We start from the raw sequence: 4,916 nt of genomic DNA, 5'->3' as shown, positions 1-4,916 counted from the left end.
AGATTGATTACTTGCACAAATAAGAGAGTCTGAGACATTAATACAAAATTCACAGGCTTTTCTTTATCTCAAACCTGCAACTCCCTCCACATTTCCTCCTGGTAATTATATTAGAATTGTGTACACTAGGAATTGCCATCTGATTATTAGGAAACCAGTTTTGTCATGACAAAAATGAGCTTAAGTCTTGTTTTCCTGGAAAATGATCAGTGCAGTGCCCTGGATGAGAGAGAAGGAGATTAAATCCAACTGACTTTCATCCATGAATGCTTTCATCTCTTTTTCAAACACAGGAAATGATTACCACTGCTATAAGCTGCAGTTCATATGAGTGAAAAAGGATAAGGAAATATTGAAAATTCTGTAACCAACAGTAGGACATAATATAGGTCCTGGGCACCCGCTGAGCGACACGTACTTTATTTTTCCATACTGCCGATGTCAAGAAGTTTCATATTTTCAAGGGAGTCTTACCTTGAGGTGTGACATTACAAACTGAGGAATAAACAAATTGACTTTTCTCTCATTTGGACCATTTGGTTTTTCATAGAGAATTAGAAGAGAGTATTTATAAAAGCTAAACACTAGGTGCTAAAAAGCACCATCAATTCATTCTTATAATTTACAAAAGAGAGAAGGCAAAACACTTATTTCATTATATTTTCCAATATGTCATCAAGTTGATAGAAGGATCCTCAAGAGCAGGGACCACATCTTATTGTCTTTGCATCCTTGATGTCCTGATGAAAAAGGGTAAGTGTTAGTTGCTCAGTTGTGTCCGACTCTTTGTGACCTCATGGACTGTAGCCCGCCAGGCTCCTCTGTCCTTGGAATTCTCGAGGCAAGAATACTGGAGTGGGTAGCCATTACTTTCTCTAGGGGATCTTCCCAACCCAGGGATCGAACCCAGGTCTTGTCCCAACCCAAACAGGAGGTTGGAGGAATATACTCTGCCTTCATAAGAACTCCAAAATCACATGACAAAGGACATGGTTAGAGGGAGGGTTGAAGAGTTTGGCCACTTTTGGAAATTAAACATTTCCTATTAAATGGATCCCTTAAAGGGCTTCCTAGGTGGCACTAGTAATAAAGAACCTGCCTGCCCATGCAGGAGATGCAGGAGACATGGCTTTGATTCTTGGGTCTGGAAGATCTCCTGGAGAAGGGAATGGCAACCCACTCCAGTATTCTTGCCTGGAGGATCCCATGGACAGAGGAGCCTGGCGGGCTACAGCCCAAGGGTCACAAAGTCAGACATGACTTAGTGACTAAACCACCACCACATACATATAAACATTTTACTTATTGCTAAGTTGCTTCAGTAGTGTCCAACTCTTTGCAACCCTATGGACCATAGCCCGCCAGACCCCTCTGTTCACAGGATCCTCCAGGCAAGAATACTGGAGTGGGTTTCCATGCCCTTCTCAATGGGATCGTCCCGACCCAGGAATGGAACTGGTGTCCCTTATGTCTCCTACATTGGTGGGGAGTTCTGAGCCACCTGGGAAACCCTTTTACCTATTAACATTTGATAACTCAAGTCCTTTATGATACTCAAGCCTGCTCTTAGCACTATATTTACAGTGTGTGTGTGGGTGTGGGGGGGGATCCTATCTCTACAGATGACTTATATTTAATGTCAGTGTCATAGTTGTCACACATTGATGAACTTGATTAAACTGGAGTTTTACCTTTTGCTAGTGTTGTCTTTTGAAGTGCCTTAAATATATGTGTTCATTAAAGTTAAGGATTAACTATAAGTTACACATTTATTGTTCAAAAAGGAAATAACATTTCAACAAAGTTGATCAGATGATGTTCCATTATGCTCAAAATAAAGAGAGATAAATGGGCGAGTTAAAAGTAAAAAATGTAGAACTCTTTCCTATTAAAAACAAAATTGGCATTTTTATTTTTGCATCATGTACCACATTAATTTTGTTAAATCTGCTTTTATTGGTTTGTGGTTTTTTGTTTGATTTGAGCTTTCTACAGGTATGAGGTTATGAACATAAAGAGTTGAGATCTACTTAGATATTGTTATGATTTAAATGACTTTGGGAGGCAAACATTTAATGGCTGGCTATGAGATTTTTTCCCTTCAAGACGGGAATTCAACACCAATCTGCTGATGTTGTTAGGAGGGTACTGATGTTTTGGATCACTTTCTCTTGCTGCCTGGAAGATGTCTGTCTACATTACCATTGTCAAAAATATCTTAATTCACAGTTATTTTTTTCTTTTCATCCAAAAAAATCTATCTGCTTAGTTAAGGTTGTATTGGCTAATAAGAATATTCCCCCCACATCCTCTGCCAAGTGATATATATGCCGTATCCAGTAACAACACAAAAAGTTTTTCAATCATGTACTATTGTTTAGTCGCTAAGTCGTGTCAGATTCTGTGACCCCATGGACTATAGCACACCAAACTCCTCTGTCCTCCACTGTCTCCCAAGAGTTTTCTCAGATTCATGTCCACTGAGTTGGTGATGCTATCTAACCATCTCATCCTCTGTCTCCCCCTTCTCTTTTCGCTTTTTGTCTTTTCCAGCATTAGGGCCTTTTCCAATGAGTCGGCTCTTTGTATCAGGTTTCCAAAGTACTGGAGCTGTACTAGGCACTGCTCTTCCAGAAAAAGTCTTCAATCTAATGAAACATATACTTTAAAAGGGGAGATAGATTCTGTGTGTTTTAAAAACTACTAAAGTATATTACAGTGTTAGATTGTGATGGGTTCTACAAAGAAAAATAAAGCAAGTGACACTCAGTGCTGGCGTAATGAGCCTTGACTTTTTATTATTAGAACCCAAAGCCTGCCAGAGAGAGTGAGGGAGGCCGTCCTCTTTGAGTAAGGAGCCAGGAGAATATTGCTCAGAATTTCATCTGCTCCAACCTGGCTGCACACTGAAATCACCTGGAGAGCTTTAAAGACGCTGTGTCTGGATCCTACCCCCAGAGCTTCTTTTGTAATTAGTCTATGGTGCTCTGGCCTGGGTATTGGGATTTTTTAACAGTGCCCTAGCTGATTTCCAGAAGCCAATAGCTGACTCAAAGTATAAAGCTCCCGGACGAGGCATTTGCAAATTGGTTTTAGCATAGATTGGAGGTGCCACATTCCTGCTTAAGGCCCTTCAGTCACTTACTCAGGCTGCAGTGGTGCTTCTCAAAACTGCCTGATAGGATAACATGTGGTGTGTGTTAAATATCCAGATCCTCAGGACTTTCTCCCTTTCAATCGAATAAGAATCTCTAGGAACAAAACTAGGGGAGCTCTTTCTAATGAGCAAAGCACTCAGATAATTTTCTGGGAAGAAATAGTATGATAATAGTCCATTGTTAACTGTTTACTGCCAGTAGCAAAGGGCTTTTTTGGTAAAGGGTCAGGAATGGTTCTGGAATACATACTGGGTCATTTAGAGGTAATTCACAAGAAGAAGGGTTTGTTGTTCCTGGTACTGTGCATTTTCTGTGTTATCTCTTATTTTCTCCTGAAGGTTTCCTTCATCTTTGTTCTCACCTAGAGTGATGGCGGTTTTGGTTCCACCTCCCAATGACCTAGGAGGCTTATCTGTAATGACAGGATAATAAGCTTACATGCATTTAGTTAGGTGATTCTTAAAAAGCACATTATTTTTTTTTAAGCCGTGGCAGTTTGTTTGATTTCCTCATTGCCTAAGCAGTTTGGATTTTATTTTCTTGGGCTCCAAAATCACTGTAGACGGTGCATATAGCCACGAAATTAAAAGACACTTGCTCCTTGGAAGAAAAACTAAGACAAAACTACACAGTGTATTAAAAAGCAAAGACATCACTTTTCTGACAAGGTCTGTAAAGTCAGAGCTATGGTTTTTCCAGTAGTCATGTATGCATATGAGAGTTGGAGCATCAAGAAGGTTGAGCACCAGACAATCCATGCTTTCAAATTGTGGTGTTGGAGAAGAGTCCCTTGGACTGCAAGGAGACAAACCAGTCAATCCTAAAGGAAACCAACCCTGAATATTTATTGGAAGGGCTGATGATGAAGCTGAAGCTCCAGTACTTTGACCACCTGAGGCAAAGAGCTGACTCATTGGAAAAGACACTTATGCTGGGAAAGATTGAGGGCAGGAGGAGAAGGGGATGACGGAAGATGAGATGTTTGGATGGCATCACCGACTCCATGGAAATGAGTTTGAGGAAACTCCTAGAGATAGTGAAGGACAGGGAAGCCTGGCGTGCTGCTGTCCATGAGGCCACAGATAATCAGACGGGACTTAGTGACTGAACAACCACCACAAAGCAGTTTGGAAGAGTAGGGACCATTACATTTGATGGAGAATCTCAGGCGAAAAAAAAAAAAAGAGAGAATTTGGGAGGACTTTACCTGATGTTACAGCTGGTCAACAGGTTGCCTTTATAAATTATCCTCACCATTTACCTGACTGAACTCAGCATAGAGCTCATGAATGCTATTTTTTTTTTTTTTTTTTGCAATTCAAAATATGCTGCTAAGGTTAGAGAATAATAAGGTTTGTTTTAGTAATGAAGTAGTCTGGGTATTTTTACTTTATCCCACTGAATTAAAAACTGTGGGATAATTTTCAAAATCTGTGGGTCATGAAACAACATAAAAATTTTAATTTAGGCAAGTAGTTCATGTAGATTTGGTTGGTCAGATGGGATTTCTAATCTAGCATGCTGTGGTAGATGGTGAAAGCCTCTTGCTCTGAGACTGTGGGAAGATCATTTTTGCCCCAGGACCAAAGGATGGGAGAGGAATCGTTTGGTCACGTCAAGAGAAAACCCATTGCTTTCAGGTGATAAACCATTTTCATCATTGATTTTCTGTTATTACTTTATAGTCAGGTTGAGCGTTTTCTTGTTTTGCTCGTGTGTCTTGAAGTGGGTGCGTGAATGAGAAGTGATTCGCACGTG

This window comes from Bos grunniens, chromosome 11 (genome assembly GCF_055505025.1).
Source record: "Bos grunniens cultivar Pamir isolate PY7600 chromosome 11, Bosgru_T2T1.0, whole genome shotgun sequence".
In the NCBI taxonomy this organism is placed as follows: Eukaryota; Metazoa; Chordata; class Mammalia; order Artiodactyla; family Bovidae; genus Bos; species Bos grunniens.
This window is presented reverse-complemented; position numbering follows the sequence as displayed.